Here is a 27,050-nt window from a genome sequence, read left to right on the forward strand (position 1 = left end):
TATATATTGTATTGGTTTGGTATGTGTTGGTTTACTTGAGTTTTATTGTGATTTCTCGCTACAGTCATTGCTGCAAAGGCCTTGAAATAAATGTGTCTATATTTTTAATATAACACCTGTTTGGAGTAATCTGTAAGTGTCCTTGCTTTGTGTGCTCATTGCGGGCTTTCAGTCACCCTCACCCCTCTTGAGACCTAGTCTTGACCGCCGCGATCGCTACCCTGATTGGTCTGGCTTGTCCAGAGGTTACCCTGTTCCAAGAAACTAGGCTGGCCTTCTGAACCTCTGCCCCTCCCGGACAGAGTTCAGAAATCCATCTCAACATCCATGGAGACACGTGAGTTGGCTATTGCATTCATGACATCCTTTAGGCATATGGCATCCTCCGAGCCCGCCATGGTGACTTGCGGTTCGTGGGTGGTAGAGGGGGTTGCCGCATGAGTGGCATATTGGTCCATTCTACTTTGGGTGGAGTGTTTCTTCAGTTTGTCCTTGCCCATGGTGGTCTACCGGTCTGGTTGGGTCGCTGCTCTTCGCCTAGGTATCTTGTACCGTGGTCAGGAGTATCATTCAGGGACTGCCCAGTGCAGCCTCAACTCTCTCAGGGACTACAAGAATGCTTATTGACAGCTCTTGTTGGGCTTCAAGACTGGGTCCACTACAGGGGGGCTGTTCATGCTTGGCCGCAGTGTGCGGCACTTTACAGTTTATAATCCTTCCGTGCCGGGCTGAGTGGCCTTATGCAAGGATGGGGCATGTAGAGTATCTACTTCGGTGCACCCTCAGCACCATCAAACAGTCAATCTGTTGGTTCTGTAGGTGTGTGGTGGGGCGCTATATAGGATGATGAGTAACCACAGTGTGTGGCACTTTGCAGTCTACAATTTTATCGTGCCAGGCTGGGTGTTCTTGTGTAGGAATGGGGCACGCGGTGTGTCCCTTTCAGTGTGCTCTCGGTGCCATCAAGCAGTTAATCCGTGTGTTCTGTTGGTGTGCACTAGGGTGCTATATAGGATGAGTTTGTTTAGGTTTGGCCCTTTCCACCTTCGGGACAGCCCACTGTTTCACCTCTTCAGTACTTATCTGCAGGCTCCAGATCTATTGCAGGTGTTGGGCAATGGTCAGTGGCAGGACAGGGCAGTGACTTGTCCATATATGGGAGATACTAGAGATGGCCTCTCCACATGGGGTAACCACAACCCCCAGGAGTGTTGATAGTGCGGACTAAGTCAGAACCCGCCGGAAACAAGACCCCGCCAGCACTGGATGAGAAACAGTCAATAACTCAACACCCACGCTGAGGGGGGATACGCAATGGCACGGACCCAGTCGCAGCCCATAGATTGTATTCATACGGCGGTGAGTGCACATACAACCCACAACCCTGATCATAACTTTGCAAAGCCACGGCAGTATGCCACATTCCACTGGTGACCGTGAAAGTGCAGTCCAGCAGGGATATTTCCCGTCCTGAAGTGCTCTTGGAAAGCTAACCTACTACTAGACTCTGTGGAACGTACGGCCTCCTGCCCCCGGCTGCATATACGGGAGAGAGAGCAGAGCCATGACCACCCCTCGCCCTCGCGGCCAAGTGCCTTTGCGCCTACATGGGTCCAGGCACAGACTGCGGGACAATAATCACGTCTGTACAAACTTTCTACCCTGAGCAACTGAGACGACCCAGGCGCAGGCGACGGTGCAGCCACTGGGGGGACCACCCTTGGTTGCATAGTGACGCAGCACATGATCGCGGAGGGGGCATCTCCAGTGATCACTTTGACAATTACGGAACACTGAGTTCCTGGGAGCACGAATGAGCCGTGAACATGGAGGAAAGGAGGCACTATCAAACATACAGCAGATGATACTAAATCACGACTGTCTCAGGACATAAAACTGGTAGTGGGACATACCATGTCAGGCGCTCTCAAACACGCCTTTCCACATCTACCGACGCAGCCCCCACCCTGACATGGGCCTTTTTCCACTCCCCTCTATAAGGACACAGGGCAGACACTGCATGCTGGGACTGGTGGCGAACGCCACATGTGAGCACTAGTACATCCACACAACTACCCACCTGGAGCGCCCCTCCTGCAGAGATCGGCATTTCAACTTTAAAATCAACCACCATGCGTGCAACAGTGCCGCCTTTGAGACCGAGGGTCACAACCCATTACCACACTCGGTGATACCAAGCAGAAGGGCCGACGTTGCAACCTACGTCCCTGTGGGTGCTGCCACTGAGATCTACAAGCCCTCTGGAACACAGTAAACACATGCGCTTCGGCGGCATGAGCAATGATGCATGCCATGCCTGACAGCCTAAACCACTGGTGACCAACACTGACCCTGGTAAAACCCCCGCCTGAAAAGGGTCAAAAACCTGCCAGAGAAACACTAGAACCCACACACTCACGACCTGTGACAGATCCCGACAGACAAAGTGGAACCCCCCATAAGGAAATAAAATAGAGCAAGAGGAACAAACTGGGGGACCTGCTGAACGGCTGAACCTGGAGTGTATCGACACTGTAGGCCATGTGGAGAGGCCATCTCAGCATGAGCAGCATCCTCAGCATTGTGCTGGAGAAAGCACAAGCAGCTACCTCAGCATTGTGCTGGAGAAATCACAAGCAGCATCCTCAGCATTGCGTTGGGAAAAGCATGAGCAGCATTCTCAGCATTGCGCTGGAGAAACTGTAGAGGAGCAGCCAAATGCCTCTGCAGGAAGTCCCGCCTCCCTACCTCCTGTATGTTGGAAGCCTGAGATCGTGTCATGCTTGACACCAACAGTTGTGACCATACCACAACGAGTATTCGAAAGAAGGTACCCACTGAGAAAACCCTATCAAATGTTTTCCCGAAGAGACGACAATCTAAGGGAGGAACTCCCAGATGGAATATGAGAAAGAGCGAAAGAGGAGCTAGTGATATCACGAAAAACGAGCGTGACACCCTGAGAAGACTGGCTGAAGAGAATATATGGATAAGTTAAGAGTCAAGTAAACATTCATATGCTAGAAGAAGATTGCATGTGTGTGACTCACTACAGAAAATACAAGTCGTTCAATAACTGTACAGATGCAGCAACACAAGTAGATTAAGTAATTTTAGAAGCTGGCAATAGGTAGTGAATAGACTGCAGGCGGTGCCGCCATTGTATAGAAACTGGACATCGGTGTAATGAATTTAGTAAGCCCAGACCTATGGAGAGGAAAGGCTGAGCGCTTTGTCGCAGCAACAATTAGCTGAGATTGTGGACATGAGTGGCAAGGCTGTCTGGCCTGGTATCAAAGCTGAAGGCAGCCAACGCTGGTTATCTATTCTTGAAGACAGAGGACATGAGAAGCGGAATCATCCCTTGTTAATGTGCAAAGAAAGAACACCATGCGTGCCAAGTTTTATTCAATGAAGACAATTAAATTCTGAAAAATGGTCTAAATCGTGGTCTCCTGTCACATGAGTCAAGGATGAAAATAGATTAGGGCATTGAGTTACAGGACTACGATAGTGCATGCCCACAGTCCCTTATATTCCCAGAGATAAGAATTCTCTGCAAGGCCAAGTTCAAAGACAATCTTCATGGCAGAAGGCATGGGTGATGAGAGACGTTGGGCTAATTGCGTGGGGAGAATTGTAGAAGGCCATATAACATAAGGGAGTTACAACGGACATCAATGGACGTTCGCTCAAGTTCTCTCCTCACATTTTGCATAAAAAACGAAAACATTTGATAGGGTTTTCTCAGTGGGTACCTTCTTTCGAATACTCGGTGGGGTATGGTCCCAACTGCTGGTGTCAAGCATGACACGACCTCAGGCCTCCAACATACAGGAGGTAGTGGGGCAGGACTTCCTGCAGAGGCATTCGGCTGCTCCTCTACAGTTTCTCCAGCGCAATGCTGAGAATGCTGGTCATGTTTTTTCCAACGCAATGCTGAGGATGCTGCTTGTGATTTCTCCAGCACAATCCTGAGGGAGCTGCTTGTGCTTTCTCCAGCACAATGTTGAGGATGCTGCTCATGCTGAGGATGCTGCTTGTGCTTTCTCCAGCGCAATGCTGAGGATGCTGCTCTTGCTTTCTCCTGCACAATGCTGAGGATTCTGCTCGTGCTTTCTCCAGCGCAATGCTGAGGATGCTGATCATGCTTTCTCCAGCGCAATGCTGAGGATGCTGCTCTTGCTTTTTCCAGTGCAATACTGAGGATGCTGCTCATGCTTTGTCCAGCGCAATGCTGAGGATGCTGCTCTTGTTTTTTCCAGTGCAATACTGAGGATGCTGCTCATGCTTTCTCCAGCGCAATGCTGAGGATGCTGCTCTTACTTTCTCCAGCGTAATGCTGAGGATGCTGCTCTTGCTTTCTCCATTTTAATGCTGAGGTAGCTGCACTTGCTTTCTCCAGCGCAATGCTGAGGTAACTGCTCTTGCTTTCTCCACCGCAATGGTGAGGATGCTGAGGATGCAGCTCATGTTTTCTCTAGTGCAATGCCAAGGATGCTGAGGATGCTGCTCATGCGTTCTCCAGCGCAATGCTGAGGTAGCTGCTCGTGCTTTCTCCTCTGCAATGAGGATGCTGCTGTACTTTTTCCAGTGCAATGCTGAGGATGCTGCTCATGCTGAGGATGCCACTGTACTTTTTCCAGCGCCATGCTGAGGATGCTGCTCGTGCTTTCTCCAGTGCAATGCTGAGGATGCTGCTTGTGCTTTCTCCAGCGCAATGCTGAGGACGCTGCTCTTGCTTTCTCCAGCGCAATGCTGAGTTTGCTGCTCGTGTTTTTTCCAAAGCGATGTTGAGGATTCTGCTCTTGCTTTCTCCAGCGCAATGCTGAGTTTGCTGCTCGTGTTTTCTCCAGAGCGATGCTGAGGATGCTGCTCTTGCTTTCTCCAGTGTAATGCTGAGGTAGCTGCTCGTGTTTTCTCCAGCGCAATGCTGAGGATGCAGCTTGTGCTTTCTCCAGCGCAATGCTGCCGATGCTGCTCTTGCTTTCTCCAGTGCAATGCTGAAGATGCTGCTCTTGCTTTCGGCAGTGCAATGCTGAGGATGCTGTGCGTGCTTTCTCCAGCGCAATGCAGATGATGCTTCTCTTGCTTTCTCCAGCGCAATTGCGAGGTAGCTGCTCGTGTTTTCTTCAGTGCAATGCTGAGGATGCTGCTCATGTTTTCTCCAGTGCAATGCCGAGGATGCTGCTCGTGCTTTCTCCAGCACAATGCTGAGGTGCTGCTCGTGCTTTCTCCAGTGCAATGGTGAGGATGCTGCTCATGCTGAGGGTGCTGCTCGTGCTTTCTCCAGCGCAATGCTGAGTATGCTGCTCATGCTTTCTCCAGCACAATGCAGAGGATGCTGCTTGTGCTTTCTCCAGTGCAATGCTGAGGATGCTGCTTGTGCTTTCTCCAGTGCAATGCAGAGGATGCTGCTTGTGCTTTCTCCAGTGCAATTCTGAGGATGCTGCTTGTGCTTTCTCCAGTGCAGTGCTGAGGATGCTGCTTTTGCTTTTTCCAGTGCAATGCTGAGGATGCTGCTCATGCTGAGGATCTGCTCATGCTTTCTCCAGCGCAATGCTGAGGTAACTGCTGTGGGTTTATACCGTCGTACAAGGTTTGTTTGCTGTACATGATGCTCCTACTATCAGAGTCTGGAGTTGGACAGACTAATGTCTCTCTTTCTTCATACAAGGACTGAACACTTTCCAAAAACAGATTCAACAAGAGTGTGGGAGCTGTGAGAAACTAAACGGTTCTCACTTGCTAGTCCCCGGGGAACTCTCTCTCAGGTGGCCAGGGCACAGCCATCGCTTTTGGATCCAGACCCTGGGGGTGGACGAGTGTGGGATCACCACCTGGGTGGGGGATCTTCAAGGAGTGGGTGTGAGGCAGCCGATAGTGAGACGCAGTATCCACCCCTTTGCCGTGCTCATAACCCATCCTATTTTATAGGATTATCCAACATCCCAACTCCTCCCTTTCTACACAAACGCTTTACTGAGAGTAAAGAGGCTAACACTTGCATATCTCATTTGACATGTCCCGTTAATAAGGTCAGGCAAAGTCAGGCACTTGACCTTAATCACATACATCTGATACCCATTAGTTACACCCACACAGATAAAAGGAGGAACATAGAGACACACTCTGAGCAAGGTGGGTCACAAGAAGAAGCAAATCTTTCTGGGCGAAGGCGAACCCATTGGAGCAGGATGACTGATCGAGGGACCAGAGCTAAGGGTAGGGGAACCCTGAAGATCCCTGCAGGAGGTTGTTGCCTCTGGGAAACCATGAAGGATATGCAGAGAAAGCCAAATTCCAGACAAGACAAAAGGAACCCCTAACGATTGTGAATGAAGCTTGGGGAAGGGAACCCCTGCAAGTGCTGTGATTGCGAGGTCTGAGCCCGGCAGAGGGAGATCTACGTTGAATCAGGTACTTTTTGTTAAGAGGTCCGAGCCCAACTGTGGGCGACCTAGGCAAACTGTTGATGCCTTGAGAGGTCCAAGCCCGACAGAGGGAGACCTACATGAACCTTTGTTGAACTGTGAAAGAACTTTTGGTGAACTGAAATAAGTGACTTTAACGTGGAAGGCAAAGGGGCCTCGACCCACATTTTGAGCTGCCTTTTTTGATAACCTGAGCCAGAGTGTGTCATCCTATCTACGGAGGCCACCTTACTCTGCTGTTGAACGTGGAGAGGTGAGCTGTCTCAGCCACCTTGATCTTTTATGTTATAACACTGACTTTCCTTTGCATACACATTCTCCTTTAAACAATTTTTGTATAAGAGATAGGGCAGGCGTTAGGTTTTGTTAATACAGGCCATTTTGATTTGACATATACTGACTAGGACTGTGTTTTCTTTATTATTTGATGGTAGATACTACTCCCATCCTAGCTACAGGGCAAAGTAGGAGTTTTTCCAAACCTCAAGAATTTAATAAAGGTTTTGAAACTTGTAGCTCTTGTATCAGTGTCATACTTGTGATACCATGCCTCCCTTACAGAGCCCCTCTACTGAGAACAAACATGGTTAAAATAACCTGCTCTGTGGAATTTCTTCCACTCAGGAGGGTGCAACCACGTTTTTGCTCACTGCACCCTCCATTACTTATTCCCTGCAATCCTGGGGTTTCCACCACTTCCCTGACACATGGGATAGGGTGGAGACTCCTGCATATCCTGCATTTCTGGACAGTGGCAGACATTCTCAATATAAGCCCTGCTGTTAGGGAGACGTGGTGATTTGCAACTTATTTGCTTTATATCGACTGATCATGCATTGCTGATGGATGCAGTTTCTTCTGCCAGTTCTTTGTTTTCTGACAGTTTCCTAGGCATTTATTAGACTTAAAATGCAACAGCTAAAGAATGACAGTTAACAAAGTTTACTACTACAATTTTCGAAGAACTGGACAGGTAATATTATTCATATTTGCAGACCTTGGACCCCTGTGGAAAATGTAAGAGAGCATAGCACTCTAGTGTTTGGCACAGTACTGCTGTGACAGCGTGTACGTGTGCCTACACACATTCATGCATGCATACAAACACATGTTAACACGGAGGAGCCTCACGACACTGATATAAAAGGATCCGGACGGGCCTGGTTCTATTTTCTTTTACCAATTTATTTTATTTTCTGATGTAGAAATGCGTGGGGAGACCCCTGCACCCTCCTTACTATCCCCAGCCCTATATATACACCTTAACCTCATTTACTGTATGCATTTTTCTGCAAAGAAAATGTCAGCAAAAATGCATTTGGTGAAAGTGGGCTAGACTATGGTGCATGTGCGGGACTCTCTGGAACTCCCGATCGTGGCTGTGAGTGTGTATTATTGGCGGCAGAGCCACCGGGGCTAAGCACGGGGAGGGCCTCCTACATAACAGCTACCAGGGACATCCTGGTGCCCAGAGGGACTAGCCTAAGATTAGGGTAGACCTACAACACTTAGGGACTGCAGGTGGGGGTTGGCTGTAGACACCAGAAGGACCCTCAGGCACAGCAACTGTCAAGGAAGGAGGGATAGCTGGGACATATGAGGATGTGCCCCATTGATGGCACCACCAACACCTCACACAGCAAGCAAACAAGGAACTTCATCTATCTCAATTGAAGAATTTGATGTCCAGAGAACACCTCCTAAGTGGGTCATGTAAACAGAAAGGTTAGAATTGTATTTTAATGCCACGCTAGATTTTCAGGCGGAGAGAAGAAAAAGGTCAGTTCTCCTATTCTATGCTGGCACTGGGGCGTACAATGTTTTCAAAACCCTGAACCTCGTCAATGGGTCATATGGTGTTTTGCTTTTCCGATACGTGTAACAACCTTCTGAACCACTTACCCTATTACACGAACCAAAAAGTTCTTGGACTCAGGAAGGAAATAATACACACTTAGACCACCTATTAGAATATAATTGGTTCTTTGCAGGCTGTTTATTCACAAATATAAGTATGCAGTTGGATATTGGAATAAATGCAATTGGTTATACATAAACACACAAGCAAGCATGATTATACAAGCAGCTACATCACCGTTAGTGTGGTTGCAGAGGAAAACTTAATCTCAGCCACGACAACACTACCCAGTCCCAAGGCAGGTAGGCACAGAGATCACACATGCTAACGGGGTCCGCAGCGGAGTGTCCTCCCTTTCAGCGAGACTTCATCACCAGGGGTTCCAATTCTCTGTCTACCATAAGGATACCTTTCCTCTTATGGGGTAAAACATCCCTGCCGCTCCTTGTTTGCCAACTGTACCCGGCCGAAGGACAGACAGCAAGCATAGGAGTCATAGACTGCAAAGATCCAGACAGTAGTGGAAAAACCCAGTTTGACTCCCGCGCACTCATCCCAGCACCCCTTATCAATGCATCTGCAGATCTCCAACTACCTTTTTGGCTCGTCCTTGATGGAACAATACAACAACTATCCTTCATAGTGAGCTCATCTGTTTCATAAAGTAATCTTGCCACTGCTGCAGAATTCATGTCTGCCTTCTAACTGAGCTCACAAAACGTAGAATTTCATTGGGGTTTGGAAGTGAATGTCCAAAATGGCTGTGCACCCTCGCCATGTTTTTTTCAGCTCATTTCCGCACATGCATTACATATGGAGAAGCCAAGCGAGTGTTCATAGACTATTTCAGCCCTCCTGTTAAGTCTGATTTGGAGTGTTTTCAACTGAGAAAAGTGTGACAAATAGCGGGATTCAGTCACTTCTCCCGGGAGGGAGCCTTTCCCTGTGAGATGTATGGAGGGACCCGTAATCACCTTAACTGAAGGAGGCCCACCAATTAAGGAAAGAGTGCACGTTTGTACATAAAGAAAGTTTGGTATTCAATCTTCCGGGGAGGAGCTAGCTGACCCTGTTGAGTCAAACTAACCAAAGTCTCATCAAATCACACAAGTTGACACATTATATACATTTTTGCAACAGTTAAAACACTCCCATGTATTTTATTACAATCCACCCCCCACATGTGATTGGACACAATCTATACAAAGAAATCCCATCCTTCTCCAATTCTTTCATTCTCATTGTCTGTTGTTATCTTGACTACCATCTTCGGATTGTATTCATAGCACACCCCTCTTTGGGATTCAACCATGGTAGGTCATGACATCAGCACATGGTTGCACAATCATATACAAACATAATTCATTATATTTCACAACTGGCCTGTAAACACTTAGCCCTAAACATAATTGCCCATGGTTCGCTTGGATACTTAAAATAATATGAGGAAAGCAGAAAAAACAGGTTCTCTTTGAACTGGTGATAAGTACCTCATCCACCCCAACTTTACTGCCGTCCCTGAACACTCTAATCTAAATGATTACCATTTCAGCACACACAGCACATCTGAGAATACAATCGAAACCCCTGGGTATCGGTCACTCTAGCCTCGAGTGTCACTTCACCCCATGTTTATTGCTGGTTAAAAGAAATGGTCCAGTCCCTCTCTAAATTCCCATGTTCTTAAAAGAGATTACATCTGCCTCCTGCGGAACTACCAGGTCATAAAACCCTCTGGCGGTTTCGTCAGCCTACCATCTGCTTGGTTAATCATTGCCCCTCTTTCGTCCTTCACTCCTGCAAAACTATCTATTCCCAGAAGCTCAAAATTCACCCCATGAACTCCTTGCTGCACAACTTTAATACATTTATAAAGAAAGCTCTGTTCATGCAGATTCATAAATCCCCCATGTATGCATCTCAGTGTGCATGCATGTTTAAGAACTGTTGTCTCTCCTCCAAAACGGCTCCTTCGTGACAGACCCCTCTTCCTTGCATGCACATTATAAAACTCTTTGTCGCCCAACTTCTAGGCACTCCATCTGCACACCATGTCTGAATCGTGTTTATATTTCATTTGGTGGTTTTGACATTTTATCTTTCTACGCGCACGGAAATCTCATATGTATCAACTAGAACACAAAGTAACACTCACTTAACATATCCCATTCACATTTAACTATACTGGATACATATGAAATTGCAACATTGGGCCCGTTTCACACCACCCTCAGTACAAATAGGGCACGTGCAACATGAACCCCTCTTTATCGTTGGGACCTTTCCTGACCACCCCAAGAGAAGCTAGGGAGGTGAGCACACTGCTGTGATGAATCAGAGGTAACATCGCAAAAGTCCTGACCTGGACCCCTTCTCATGTGGCCAGGGAAAGGCAATTGCTACCTGAGCCTGACCCTGGGGGTGGTATTATGCCGGAGGATTACATGGGAGGGGACTCAGGTCAGGAGGGATGGGAGAACCCTCTGAGTAATTTCCCTAATGATCATACAGTCTTAATAATTTTTTGTAAAGTTGAAGATTCTGATGTTAAAACAGATAAGAACATCATGGACTTCAATGCTCTTACTACTGAGATGAGAAAGAGGGATCCAAAGTTGCTAAACCATAGTGAGTGGTCTAGTTGTGGTAATGACCCAGACCTGAGCAGGACCTTTAAATATTTAAAGGCCTTTCTGGTGCAGGTCGTGCGGATGCAGGAGTTGGAGCCGCTGCTGTACTGACAGCAGGATGCCGTGCACAGAATGTGGCGCAGGTCAGGATTCCTAACACATGTAGTGGACGTGCAGCAGGAATCGGTATTGTGTCCACCTACCCCGTGAGAGAGAAGCTCTCTACATCCTGTAATATGCTCTGGTGTGAGCGTTTGGAGCTTGGAAGCTCTAGTGACCATCAGCACGAGCAAGCTGAAGGAACTGTCATACGCTGCGGGAGTCCCGACGAGTGAGAAACCAGAACGGCGAGTCAGAAGGAGACACCAGGAGAGACCAGTGAGTTGGCCTGCTGTAGGTGACCCCAGGGCGCTCTGAAGGAGATCACTGTGTAAGAACAAACATTTTGAATACCGAACATTTGAAGTTAGGCAAACAACTTCAACTGTCAAAAGTTTGGAACAAGCATTAGAACAGAGTACATGTTGTAGTAGTAGGGGTTTTATCCTGGCAAGAGAATATACCAGGAAAGGGACAAATAGTGGTTAGTCCTGGCAGGTGAGAGGACCAGATAGACGATAACCTGAAGTACTATAAATGTGGTAGAAGGTTGTAGTGGAAAGAAGTGGCAAATTGTAGTATTCTTGTAGAGTATTCATGTATTCTTTAGGTTCTAGAGTGTAGTGATCTGTCTTGCCTGCTCGTGTTAGAATGTTATGGTTTGAAGGGATTCGGTGTGTGAGGGTTGGAGAGAGAGGAAGCACAGTGAGCATGTGTAGCAGGGCACCGCCAGTTATAAAGTAAATAAAGCCTGTTCTAATTACTTACCTGACTCAGCGAGTTACTACATTTTGGCGACGAGGATGGCGGCGTCCTGAGGACCCACGGAAGTTCACACAGGAGGGAGCCTGTTCAGAGCGATCGTAACGCTCCGAGCCGACGCCGTGTAACGTTGGCTTGTGCTGCCTGCTGCCGGGAGGCTAATCGGAGAGCAGGAAAGGAAGGGGAGCGGAGTTCCGTGGAGCAGCCGCTCCGAACTGACGTGTTCCTCACGTTGGTTTGTGCCGGTCGGAGAGCAAGGAAGGAAGGGGAGCAACGCTCCGTAGAGCAGCCGCTCCGAACTGACGTGTGTCTCACGTTGGTTGTGTCTCACGTTGGTTTGTGCCGGGTCACGCACGTTTGCAGTGAGAGCAGATGCTCCGAACCAGCGATTAACGCTACGTTGGTTCGTGCAGTTGTTTTGTTCCCTGCTCCCCCTGCTGATCCAAGTAGGAAATGACAAGCGCTGTGTAGGTCAGCCTGTCAAAATAGAAGTCCTCACAATACAAGCACTCGGAATCTGACCGGGAAGACAAACAATCCACAAATTTTTTTTTTTATACAAGCACAAGACATTTGTTGAAGTGTCGAGTTGGAAGGGGATCAAAGTGTTGTGTCAAACAGTAAAACAATACACCAACACATATTTACAAGAAATATATGGTAATTGGTGACAAGGGCACTATGAAAAATGCAAGGTATTAGCATTCAACCGCCAGCAAGTTTTCTTCCAGCTCCGGGGCAGCCAGTTATGAACTGGGCGGAATGGAAGGAATTTTGGCTGAACTATGTACAAACGATTGACCAGGAAGGTCTTACACCGCACAAGAAAAAAGTGTTGCTTCTTCATGCATTGGGGTTAGAGGGACAAAGAAAATACAGGGAATTACCTGACTTACCTGTGGATGAAGCTGGAGATGCGGATGATCACGAAATGTCTATAAGACAATTGGACAAATATTACACCCCTGAAACTAATGTAGCAATAAACAGGTATAATTTCTAAACCAGGACTCAGAAGGAGCACGAGTCGATTGAAGATTATGTGTCAGCATTAAGGTTATTATCTCGCACATGTCGTTTTGGCAATGGGATCACCTTAGACGAGCTCATAAGGGAGCAGATTATAATACATGCCAAGGATAATCTTATCCAGGATAGATTATGGATGGTGGGGAATCCGTCACTGCCAGAAACTATAGCTATTGACAAACGAACTGAACATAGTCATCTATGCTCAAAGGAAATGAAGAATAAAAAGCAAGAAGCCGCTCTGAATTTACAGCAACAAAACGATAAACCTTCAGGGGACTCTGGAGAGCAAGGTACGGTCAGCACGTTGAGGACGAAAGAACGTGTAGAGACTAAGGCTGTCAAAAACAGTAGGTCAAAAGGACATGAAAACAAGGGGCAATCATTCAAAGGGAGGAATTGGGTGAAAGCCGAAACCAAGCCCAGAGATGGAGACAGATGTTATAATTGTGGAAGGTTTGGCCATTATGCATACGACAAACAATGTCCAGCAATAGGACAAAAGTAAGGAAATTGTGGAGTAAAAGGACATTTCACGGTTACGTGTAGACGGAAGAAAAGAATTTCAGTCATACAGGAAGAGGAGGAAGAATCGGATGAGGAAAGAGTGTTCACAATTCGTGAGCCTCCTGGAGGAGAGTTCAAATGCCCAAGTTGTATCATAATAATTGACAATTGGAAACTTAAAGTAAAGGTGGACAGTTGCTCGCCATGGACGATCATTACAAAGAAAACTTGGAAGAATTTAATGGCAAGTGGCCTAACAAGCAAATTGAATGCTCCTGATATAAAAAATCCTGGCGGGTTTGAAGGGTTGAGTATCAAAATGATTGGATGGTTTTCAAGCATTGTGGAATTCAAAGAGAGACGTGCTGAGGTAAAAATATATGTGGCGGAGAAAGGAGTCAATATTATAGGTTGGAGAGACCAAGCTGGGTTGCGGATCAGGTTAGATCTGTGTAAAAAAGAACAAGTATTGATTGTTAAGTCCGGTCATGAACGAGAAAGAGGGAGTAAGACTGGTAACAAGGAGCAACAGAAGAAGTTGGGGTTATTGAAGGATTTTGCACATAGGATTCGCCTAAAAAAAGGAGCTGTACCTGTTAGACATGTAAAATCAAGACCCATACCGTTTGCCATAGTGGACAAGGTGGAACAAGAATTGATGAGGCTGGAATCAGAGGAGGTGATAGAGAAAATTGAATCATCTGAATGGGTGAGCCCCATCGTGGTGGCAATGAAGAAAAACGGTAAACCCAGGATCTGTGTGGACCTCAGGGATGTTAATAAGAACATCATAGTTGAAATATTTCCACTTCCTGTGATATCAGAGATGCTGAATCGTATAGGAAATACAGATGTGTTCTCCACTTTGGATCTGTCAAGTGCATACCATCAGATTTCCCTGAAGGAAGATTGTAGAGACATCACAGCTTTTGTTACACCATACAGGTTATACAGATACAAGCGGATGCCTTTTGCGTTGGCATCTGCTGCCGCGGTGTTTCAAAGGATCATGGTACATGTGTTAAAAGGATTGAAGGGTATATTTGTGTATCAAGATGGCATCATTGTATTTGGAAAGGGCAAAGAGGAGCATGACACGAGGTTAAAAGATGTTCTGTCTAAATTGGAGAGTGTGGGTTTAGAAGTGGAAAAAAGCAAATGCAAGTTTGGTATGGATGAAGTTGAGTATTTGGGACACACAGTGAATGGTAAAGGCTACAAACCCAAGAGGGACGCCATGAAGGCGGTCAGGGAGTCACCTAATCCATGTAACAAGGATGAACTTAGATCATTCTTAGGGTTATGTGCATTTTACAACAGGTTCGTAGAGAAATTTGCGAATGTGACTGAAGCATTGAGGAATCTTTTGAAAAAAGAGGTTAAATTTGTGTGGAGTGAGGAATGTAATGAGGCAGTGAATTATATCAAGAGAGAAATATGCAATTCTGCTGAACTGGGTAGGTATGTGTTTGGGAGGTCGACCAAAGTTACAGTGGATGCCAGTGGTAATGGGTTAGGAGCTGTGTTATCCCAACTTGATGAAGATGGCAAAGAAAAGATAATTAGTAATGCCTCCAGAGCGATTACAGCCGCAGAATGCAGGTATTCTGTAATTGAAAAGGAGTTATTAGCTTGTTCGTGGGCTGTAAACTATTTCAGGAAATATTTGTGGGGTAGCAGGTTTGTCATTCAAACCGACCACAAGCCACTCATAGAAGTTCTTACTGTAAAGGGAATGTGCAGAGCATCACCGAGTTTGGCTAGGTTGAGTATCAAACTTCAAGATTACCAATTTGAGACAAAATATGTGCCAGGGAAAAGGAATGTTTTAGCAGATTATTTTTCACGACTCCCTTTGAAAGATACTGAGATGGAATTTGAAAATAGCAAAGAAATGGTGGCTGTGGTTCATGAAGTGACTTCTAAAGAAAAATGGTTGGTTGAGATGTCCAGAGATGCTATTTTGCAGAAAATTGAAGGCTATACAGTGGCAGGTTGGCCAGAAAAAAGATCAGTTGACCAAGAGTGTGTGAAGTTTTGGGAGGTGAAAGATGAATTATCCATGGAAGATGGATTTTTGCTGAGGGGGAATAAATTAATACCTCCAAAAGCATTATATGAAGAACTCATGGAAAAAGCACATCAGGGTCACCCAGGTATTACTGGGACAAAAAATAATGTGAGATCTATATACTGGTGGCCAGGCATGGATCTACTGGTTGGGAGATTTGTGAGGAACTGCTGGCCATGCCAAAACAGTGATAAAAGCTGTAAAAGTTTCAAGTCGAAACCTGTAGTAATAGACAAGGGAGCGGCTCCTTGGATGAAGTTAGGTATTGACATTGTAGGACCGTATGTGAGGTTGATTGGTGAGAAGACATTTTTAATAGTAATGGTTGATTATTATTCAAGCTGGGTGGAGTTGAAGGCGGTCAAGAAGATTGATTCGGAGGAGGTAATAAAATTTATGAAAGAAGTTTTCCGTAGAGAGGGATTTCCTAAATCCATCATTAGTGACAATGGTGTCCAGTTTAAAAGCAGGGAGGTTAGAGAATTTGCGAGGGTGTCAGGTATTGAGTGGAAATATTCTGCATTGTATCATCCCCAAACTAATGGGTTAGTTGAGAGATGCAACAGAGTGGTTGTGGAGACAGTGGAAATGGCCTTAAGGAACAATATGTCTGTACAGGAAGCGTTGTTAGAAAAAGTGTGGAGTTTAAGGATGTCGATCAAAAGGGGGTCGAAGTTTTCTCCATTTGAATTGATGAGGGGGAGAGTTCCCAATACATTGCTTAGCCCGGAATGGGTAAATAGCAAGAGAGTGCCAGAAAATGAGATATTAATGAGTTGGAAACATCAGGAAGAACAGTCCAAGTTGTCATGTAGTGACATTGGTCACAGGATGGACATTTCACCAGGTGATTTTGTAAGGATGAAGTTTGGACGTAGTGTTAGAAAAGGTGAGTCAAAATACAGTAAACCGGTCAAGGTTCTGCGAGTGTTTAGCAAGGCGGTGAAGGTAACTGGAGGTTCAGTATGTAACTTTGACAGAATAAACAAGTGGAATTGGAAAGGGGGTTATGAAAAGAGTGGGTGGATGGATGGGAGATGATGTTGGATTTTGTGAGTTAAATGTTCAAAGGGGTGAGGTTGAAAATGTGAACATGGATATTGATGTCGAGTTACATAAGGAGAGTGGTGTGGGGTTTCAGAATATGCATGAGGATGCACAATTGATGGAAAATAGTGGTACAATGTTTGCTAGTGGGTTTTCAGGAAATGAAAGTTATCACAGCATAAATTCTAGCACTGTGGATAGGAACAGAAGTTCTGATAATAGTCATCAGAGTAATGATTTAAATATCTTGTCAAGGGACAAGACAGTGCGCAATCAAAGGGACAAAAGACTGCCATTCTGGTCGAAAGACTATGTCATGGGAAAGTAATGTTGTTTATATTTTCGTCATCTTTCTGAGTCTCAGTACAAAAATGTATATTTGTTTCGTTAAGATTTATTGCTTACAAATGCTTATGTTTTTCCATAGTTTCTTATTTTATTTGTTTTCAATATTGATCAATGTAAAGGGGGGGTGTGTAGTATTCTTGTAGAGTATTCATGTATTCTTTAGGTTCTAGAGTCTAGTGATCTGTCTTGCCTGCTCATGTTAGAATGTTATGGTTTGAAGGGATTCGGTGTGTGAGGGTTGGAGAGAGAGGAATCACAGTGAGCGTGTGTAGCAGGACGCCACCAGTTATAAAGTAAATAAAGCCTGTTCTAATTACTTACCTGACTCAGCGAGTTACTACACAAATCCATCACAGTGTTTGATGAATTGTTGTATAACCATCCTAACTAAGATGTTGTTTCTCAAGCAGAAAGAGAATGTGATAAAAAGTGATTGATCTTCAAAGAACATTATCTTTGGCTGTTGACTCCATGTATGAAAAAAAAGTGTTTTTGGTTTGCCAAGCAGAAGGTGGTGGAAACTTAACCATTGTTTGCAAGTGTGAAAACCCCTTTTGAATGACATATTTGTCAAGTTAATGACATATATAATGTTTATATTATACCTGGAGTGGAACTTGACTTATGAAAAGAAATTTGTATTCTACATTGAATTGAGCGTGGCTTATAAATACCTTGCTCCTCTGTGTTAACAGCATGGACAACAGATACCAGGCAGAAAAAAGAAAGATGCTAAATGATATTTTGTATATTAAAAAAATATAACATGGGATTCACTATTTTCCCCATAATTCTTGAACAGAACTTTGTAGAAAATGTATTCTTTTTGTGCAATGTTCAGTTTGAGAAGATCTGTTTAGGACCACCAAAATGATTTTGCTAATCTGAGGTTTAATTATGCCAATTAAGCGAATTTGTATTTTGAGGCATAGAAATGGTGCACACCAGGGAATTATATATTATAGCATCCGCCCGTTACTATGAGATGGCGTAAATAAGTCGTCTATAAATGTAGAAGCCAGTTAAATGGAAAAATCTATAACTCAGTAATTATTTGTGCTATTATGATGAGAATTGCATCAATTGATCTGTGCCAGGGAGACAAATCTGGGGAGCTGATTAATAAAGAGGTCATATAGGTGGAATTTACTGTTTCAGAATGGGATAACTTTTAATGGAAAAAATCCCTGAGATGATATCACATTAAACAGGAGGGAATCTGGGTTTAGAAGTTACTCCCATCAGACTGCCTCCTTGCCCAATGACTGCGGAGGGGAATGTCTACTGTGATGTAACTTTTGGAACACTGACCGATCAAATACATTTACTAATTGGATTGGGAAAAGTATACACACCTCAAAAAGATGGAGTTACTGTTCTATACAAGCTTCAACACCCGCTCACTGAGGGACACTGACAGACTTACCGTGTCACTCATAGAATTCCGATGGAGAAAGAAGAGTTGATAACAACAGGAAGGAGAATGAATAGATTACTCTCTGTTTGGACCCATTGATGGATTATTAGCAGAGGCTGCAGGTGAGGCAGAGCAGGAGTTAAAGTCCCAGGTCTTGTTCTGTGGACGAAATAGCAGACAGGCTGTGGAAAAAGGCAGATCCTATCTTACTGGTTGATGCCCCTGTGTTCCTGGAGGGGAATAAGTGAGGCCGTCCTTAAGAGGGGGAGCCCACCTGTCTGTGATTCAGCCAAAAGAATTCTGTTGTGAGTATTATCTAAAAGGGAAATAATCTTGTGGTGAGTGATCCTATCAATGGAATTATAGTAAATCCCAGGCCCTATAATTTGTTAGTTCTGAGGGGTGGGAATAGATATATCAATTATGCATCCCGTGAAGTTAGGGAACATTTCAGAAGTGTATGTGCTTCTGGAAAATATATATATTGATAGATTAGATCCCAAGGTATGTTTACAGTGAGATTCACCGGACCCTTTTATCTGCCGATGATGTGTAACAGAAAAACTATTAACCGGGGTCCAAAAGGTAATCTTACTGTGTGCCTACTGTCAGTTTGTTGGAATGCACGTTCAGACCACCGACCCACCTAGACGATTTAGATTGTGGAAAATATATTGAATACAGAAATGAACACGGGACGGTGTAACGCGAGGGATGTGTGTTATGGGTAAGGATAGGTGGCAGGAGTAAAAACCCATAAAGGGGAAGTTAATCAGCAATGCTGCAGTTTAGTCATGTAAGATATAGTATGCTCATATACACAACAGACACAGCATGAACTAACATCACATTTATGAGTAGGCCTGAATCCTTGCAAGCCCTGTTCTGAAAAATAACACAGACCAACAAAGGTCTTACATTTTGTCTTATTAGTGTTTCCTGATTCGTAGGCCCAGCAAAAGAACACATATAGGCCCCCACATTTAGGTTTTACAACTAATTAGGTAGGAATGTGTGCAGCCGAAGACGTGAAGGGCTGCGGCTGTATTCCTGGGAGCGAAGGCAGAGGTCTTGAGATGCCAAAACATGAACTAAGATTTAGGCCACTTGCACCCCCTAGAATGATGGTCACTCTATTTGAACTCCCAGATGTGCAGGGAAATAGGCTCTGAATCCTTCATGAACTGGTTTGATTAGTGGGACATTAAATGTACTCTTGAGGAGGTGGAGCTGATCAAAGGGAAATCAGAGAACAACATGATCTATGTTTTGTTCCAGGGAGAGCCAAGAATGATGCCCATAAAGTGGGGAGGGCATGATGGGGTGCCGGCATGTCTGGGATGAGCAAAGTGCTGCTTTGTCTGCAAGGAACAGGCTGACCTCGAAGAGTCCCGCTGAGTTCATAGTGATAGCCAGGCGTATGCCACGTGGTCAGGATAAAAGGTAGGGTGGTGCCAATTGATGTTAACCAATTGCTTTGCAGTATCCCATGATGGACGAAGACACTACGCATGTGTGGTGAAAACGAGCACGAAGACAACGGGACCAATTGGAAAATGGGCTATGTGTAATCATTAGCATGTAAATAGGCGGCAGGCAAAGAGGGTGGGGTATTAAAACTGTATATTGATTGCATCATGAGTGACAATTTGTCTATTGATAACTTAAATCTTGCATGAAAGACGTCAGAGCGCACTGTGGCAGTGGATTCATAATACCCTGTCGCCTTTTCCTTTTTGTATGCACAAATAAACGGCCGTCTTTCTCAAAAGCGGGGTCTACCTTGTCTTTTTCCCTAGTAGATTGTATTTTCTTGGTCTTATCATTGGGCATTGCCCCACATTTTTGGTGACCCTTATGTAATCCCAGTGACCTCCATGAAGACGGAGGATTCCTGGCTGCACATCCGGAGGGGCCATGCCCACCTGCAGCGACCAGTCCCCTTTGTCCACAACAGTGGAGAGGTTTACAGGAGCCGTGTTATCAGAATTCCTGTCTGTTTTTTAGAGCGGGGTGCTGTCCCCGGATTGTGCAGGCTGTTGACGAGACCCTGTGACAAAGATCTTCAGGTGAACACGCAGACGTAAGTGCACCCCCTTTGGAGAAACATAAGCGGGATATGATGACAGTGTCTGAGCATTGGAGAGTGGGAATATATGCGTGGAGAGGAGAGAGGGGATTGATGAAATAGAAAATCACGTGGTTTGTTTATTTATTTATAGCGCGCACCAGACCAGAAGGTATCAGGGCACGGGAACAAGGATACTTTAAGCTTACATAGTTACAATGTTACGTAGTTACAATGTTGCATAGTTAGATGTTGTATAGTTATGTAGTTACAAGGGCACTAAAAATACAAAGCATGATACATACTATCTTACAGTAATAGTTACATAATAGCACAACAGGATTCAGAATAGGTTGCAGAGGTCAGGTACAGGGGGCTGCAGATTATACTAGAGCTAAAGATCATTTTCTTTAAGCCAATTGATGATATTTAATCTAAAATGTGAGTAAGTTTGGTAAGTCCTTAATGTGGGTGGGATAGAATTCCAAAGTTGGGCAGCTTTGACAGGGAAGCTATTCACACCAATTGTAATCATTTTAAAGGGGGGAACTGATGAGCAGTTTGTGTAAGCCAGTCTTGTAGGTCTGGACGGGAGTCTTCTTTTGAACCTTTCTGTCCGGTAGCAAGGTGCTGCATTGTTAAGGCATTTAAAGGTTAGGGATGCGGTGCTTTAATTTGATTTTGTCAATGGTTGAGAGCCACTTAGATTGTCTTCTAGTCGTAGAGATGTGTTCTCTTTTGGTCATGCCTAGGGCTGCTCTCAAGGCGTTATTTTGAAGTATTTGAATTTTCTTCATAATATGTTTATTAGATCCCAAATAAAGGGCGTTGCAGTAGTCCAGTTTGGACAGCACAAGTGCTCTTGTCAAAGTGGTGCAACTGCTTGTGGAGAGGTACGGTTTCGCTGATCTGATCAGCTTACATGTGTAGGCCGTGGAAGATGCCATGGCGTTCACTTGTTTAGCCAGAATGAGGCTAGAGTCGAGGTAAAAACTTAATGTTTTTACCTCCTTAGCGACCTTCATTGTGTTGCCATCTATGTCAAATGATGTGTAGTCGGGGCTGAGTTTCTTCATGTTGGTTGTAGTCCCCAGCATGATGAGTTCCATTTTGTCATCATTCAGGCATAGAACATTACGAGCCATCCATGCCTGGATGATGAGGTGTTGTATATATTTCTTTTTTTTAGGCTTTGATATTATGATTTGTGGAGTAACAGGATCCTTTAATTGGGTAATAGGGGGAGAAGACAGCGCTGTACAATGGAAGAAAAGAGGATATGGACAGAGGCTCCGTATATTTAGTGAGCCTGGGATCCCTCCGTCCAGTCTATAAGGAAGGGCGAGGGAACAACAAAATAGTTGTGATAGAGACCTTCGTGGCCTGGGATCTCCTCACCCGATATAGTGGGGGTGTTGGAACAAAAAAGTAGAACATAGTTGTGATTTTATTGTCAGTGAGTTTTTCTTTTTGTGTGACATAGTATTGATTAAAACAAAGCTGATTGAGGTGGGCCGTGGGTTGTGTGAAAGGCGTGTGTGTATTTTCATGTATGGGTAAGGAGGGTCGAGTGCTGGGTATAAGAAGGGAATACAGGGAAAGGTTGGAGGTTTGTTGGGGTGGTACAAAGGTATCTGCAATATTGTGAATGCATAGATGAGAAAGAAGTAGTTATTATGGAATTGACAACTCAGTTGGATTATATGTGTAGGTGTTTCGCTCACCTGGTATCCACGGGGGCGCCACCCAGCACTGGTTGGATGATTTGCACTCTCGAACCTTTCCCGGTCCCTTGGTAATGCCTCTGGTTCAAGATGGTAATGCACTCGAGGGTATATCCCTACTCTGTCAAGGACCGGGAAATCACTAAACCATGAAACAAAGAAGTATCCTGACAGGTTCACTAAACATATATATAAAACTGATTTATAATAAACTTCTCTATACCAGAAATATGGCACAAGCTATCTAAAGTATTTCCTAAGTATGTATTTTACAGTTTTCTGTGTCCACCTAAGTTTTCATAGGGATACATTTTAAAAAATCACCATTTCGTACTTCTGTTTAAGAATTATACAGAAGTAACTTTTTATTATTTCAGTTATAGCTCATAAGCAAGGTCTGTCAATTACCAAGCACTATTAGCTCAACATAAATTCCAAAACAAGCACAATATGTACAAAAAAGAACCAATAAATATCTATGTTCATGTACACAGTATTTCATACAATGCAAAAGACAGTTATATACACATATTAGAAGAGAACATTTGAAAAAACTTTTTCTCAGAATAGTCAATACTATCTAAATTTTGAAGTTGATAGGCCCCCACACAGAGGTTGAAACCATATGTCTCTGAATTATAAATTTTCAGTTCCATTGGGGGCATTTTCAATTGATTAGCTAAACTCAAGGTCTACTAGCTATACTCGGGGTCAAGATGGGTCTGCAATATAGGAGAGCTGGATTCAATACCAGATTGTCTTTATGTTTCCTCACCTCCCTTGGCCTCAATTCCTTCCTCCTCCTTGGGCCTTCTCGTCACCTTAATATTGTAAAAGGTGGATTTGCCGTCCTGCTCCTCGTGGCAGGGGCGCATAGATGTGGGGGCGAGCAATGACCAAGTTCCTTCACTGGTGCAAGCCCCCCTGTGGGAACCCAGGCCTGCTGCGACTCTGTAGGTTTTCTGCTTTACAGTCTTTATATGCAGTTCTTATGTTCCTCTTAGTTTGAATAATAATGTCTTGCTTCTTTCCTTTTAGGTATGGCAAGGTATTTTGGTGTTGTCATGCAGTTTGAGGATGAGCATGGGCCGGTAGGCGAAAGCGCGGTGTGCGCGATGCTGTCCGGTGAGTAATGCGCGATGCGCAGTGCTGTTTCGCCTTTTATATTGCTATCCTGTGTCTTTTCTCTCCTTGTAGGTTGTGATGTTCCTCACCGAGCGCCGTAGTCTTCCAGCAATGATACTGACCAGGAGATGACTACCCAGGTAAGAATTGTGTGGCTTTCTTCATTCGGGAGGAAACGTGAGTAAACGCTTACTATTGCTGTCTTTGTTTCTCCTCTTTCCAGGTTATGGTATTCCAGGATGCATGCGGTGCCGGATGATGGAGTTTGTACCTTCAGGTGAGTGGAACTGAAGTCAGCGATGGATTGAAGACAGGATACTGTTCCAGGTAAGTTTCATAGTGTTATTTCTCTCTCTTCAGGTAAGCTGTCATCAAAGAACTGGACAGGGTGAGCATTACGCTGCCCACAGCAGAATAACGCAAAGCATGTTCTGCTGTTTGGGTGTGGTTTAAATAGTCTCAGGTAAAGTAGCCCAGGTAAAATAGTCCCAGGCCTACCACACCCAAAATAGTCCAGGTAAAGTAGTCCCAGGCCTGCCACACCCAAAAGACTAGACCGCACAGCTCAGTTCCTTGTAACTGAGCTATGTGTGTGCCTCCATGTTGGCTGAACCCCCCCAAGTTAAATAGTCCCAAGTAAATAGTCCCATTCTAATGTTTGTCTTCATGATGGTTATGAGCCTGGCGCCAAAGGCGCCAGACTGACTCCAAGAGAGTCTTGGATGAGGTTTTAAGGCCTTTGACCTGGCCCTAACCGGAAGGAAGGCTGACTTGCCAGTGAGGGCCAGGGGCAAGGGTCATGACAGTAGGGCTCTTCTGCTGTATCGAGATAAGATTCTTAAATATCCTAGGTAATGGTTTGTGGAAACAAAGGGATGGATATTAAGCCTTGCTCAGACCAGGGCACAAATAATAGAGAGATTCTTTGTCACATGTATACGTTTTTAACAGCCAAATATAAGGGTAAGAAATTAAAAAACAGAAAGGAGGTACTGGAGTAGTGGAAAAGGGTGGAAGACTTAGAGGATTGCCCCACCGATCATTCTGGAACAGTATGTGAGGCGACTGCCACGTGCAGTACTGTTACTACCACGGTTATTGTTCCAAGCGCCCCTGCTGCCCCTATGGAAACAGACAGGTGTCCACCACTAGTATGCTATCTCACGCGTGCCTCGTCAGGATATACAAATCCTATCTATGCCCCATTGCCTACTATGACACCCCTGCCACTTACGTCGGCACAATCTTCCCAACCCCACAGTGTCAGCAACTGGGAGGGGTAAAGTGCCGGAGGGAGATGATGCGAAACCAAAGAAAGAGTTGGTAGACGTATTAAGGAAGGTGGAAAGCGAATTGGCACGATTAAAATTAGAATGATGAGAGGGACAGCGGGTGCTGTTGGGGTGGATGAATGGAGAGCAGGGGATATTTTGTTTCGAATACACAGTACAGCTATCACAGATGTGCATATAGAAAAAGAACGTGAAGATAGAAGGAGGCGAGAAGGGGTGTGGATTATGCAATGGCAAGGTCTGAGGAGGAGTACGACCATACACATGAAGAGAAAGAGGAGTGCGATACGGTGGACAAACTGGACGAAGCAGAGCAGCCACCTGCAATATCTCCATGAGTATGGTATAGATTTTGTGGGGACCGAGGTTACGTAAAAGATATGGGTGAATGGCCATGGTCAAGAGATCGGTGGTGTTTGTGCAAGAGAAAAGTTGGAAAGGCGGTAGGGGTACAGTTCCCATTGCTGCACAAGGGCCCAGAGAGAGCGCAGTATATCCCTTGGGCGCACATGGACAAAAATAACCTCATAAAGATGCTCCCAACCCTCTCTGCCGGGGCAGGCAAATGTATATATGCATTCGAAAAGCAGACAGCTGGGACTACTTTAGCTGTAGGGGACTTGAAAAGTTTGTTTGTGTGGATTCTGGGAGACCAGGCTGATGACATATGGATTAAAGCAGGATATCCAAGTATAAAATTGGGTGACAACAGCCACACTTTAGCACCATCCGGCCCCAAGTATGGGCGGCGTTGCAGTGTGCGTATCCAGACATGGCTGATCTTCAGTCGATTAATCCACGAACAATGCATGACTATGAAAATCTGGCCTATTACATATTACATATACAAGAAATGTGGTGGGCAGAGACAGGGGATTTGTGGGATTGAGCAATTCCTTTTTTCCATTTCGTGGTTAAAAGAGGACTCCTGAAGGAGGCGCAGAAGGCACTTGACAATATAGTGGGGATCGAGGCAAAGGGTTGGGCAGAAATCCCATCTATTATTATCCACCATTGTAAACGGTTGAAAGAAAAGGAGAAGGAAACAGCCAGCACAAGCAGAGGAAGCGAAACGGGTTCAAAAGAAGTAAGCAAAGGTTGCATTGGAGGAAGCCACAGCAGCAGTGCAGCCAGAAGGATCGGCAGATCTCAGGGCTGTTCAGGCAGACAGGCACACATCACCCGGGTGGGGAGGAGAGACCAGGTGGACATGTGGGTACCAACCTCAGTATCAAGGTGGGTTCCCAGGGGGGTTCCAACAGGGAAGAGGGGGGATTTCCGGGTGTCCGGCGAGGGGTCTTTGGAGAAATGGGACCGCGAGGAGGAGCAGGCCAGTGTTGGATATGTGGACACATGGGTCATTTTTCAAGAGAATGTTGGAGTAGGCAGGTGTATGTATACCTCCAACAGCAGATGTATCCTCATTCTCAGGGGGGTCCAGGTACATATGCCCAGTTATACAGACTGATGCCCCCGATGGCCCCATATGGTGCACCAATGCCCGCAGCCCCACCAGTTCCCCCACCAACATTTCTGCAGTTACCCGCCCTGGGAGCTAGTAATGTGCTGTTATATGCTGTATATCAGGGACAGCAACAAGGGCTACCTATTCTGAATAACAACACTGTTCCAAATGGTATGGTGACTCATTCGTCTTTCCAGGAACAAGCATGTATCAGGATTAGGACAGCCCACAGAGAGCCTTTCCGTCTTCAGTACCATCAGTCACTGCTGACCCACAAGAGGAACCCTTGGTAGGTATGGACATAGCAAACAAACCTTTCATTTTTATGGTAGATACAGGTGCAACTAAATCATCCATTAGTGAGGGAGGATTCCCTCCATCAGGAGAGGTCATGGAAAAAAGGCTTCTCTGGGGCAGTTCAATCGGTTCCTTTTACAAAGGAATTACCTATCAAAATATCAGGCAAAGAGGTGTGGGCCCCCTTGCTATATTCCACCGTGACTCCAATCAATTTGTTGGGAAGGGATATCTCGAGTGTGCTCAACATGACCATCTTGTTCACCAAAAGGGGTGTGGTATGTTCGATGCCTGGTATGTGTGCCTTTAGGGTAATGTTGGCCTTGCATGCATTAGGTGTCGAGTCTGTGACAAGAGGGATAACCAGTGCCCCCTGATTTGTTTCTGTATGGCGTAACCATACTACTGAGTTCCGTGCCACAAGTGGTGAACAAGTATTGGCGAGTACCTTATGACTATGAGTTTTTGTTCAGGCACGCACAGCCCAAAAGAGGTTGTTACAGGTACCATCATTGAGCTGGATATAGAAGGAGTTCTGGTGGCTGAAGACCGGATTGTCTTAATAGCAGTTGACACCAATAACGGGGATTGGTGCACGGTTGTGTGCATTGACCCAACAAAACGAATGAAAAATGCCTCAGATGAGGAGGAGTATGATACAGTACAGACATGTGGTATGTCCCATGCTGCTAGTAGGAACTGCTCCTTCATTTATCTCAGCAGATTTGGCCAAGGTTCCTGGTAAATTGTGGATGAACAATCCACATGATGTGGGACTTCTGGAAAGTGTCACGACAATACGCATCACCTTGAAACCTGGTGTTGTGTTGCCACAAGTAAAACAGTATCCATTATCAAAGGAAGCAGAGGATGAGAT

This window comes from Ambystoma mexicanum, chromosome 8, assembly GCF_040938575.1.
Source record: "Ambystoma mexicanum isolate Mex_15411 chromosome 8, UKY_AmexF1_1, whole genome shotgun sequence".
Classification (NCBI taxonomy): domain Eukaryota; kingdom Metazoa; phylum Chordata; class Amphibia; order Caudata; family Ambystomatidae; genus Ambystoma; species Ambystoma mexicanum.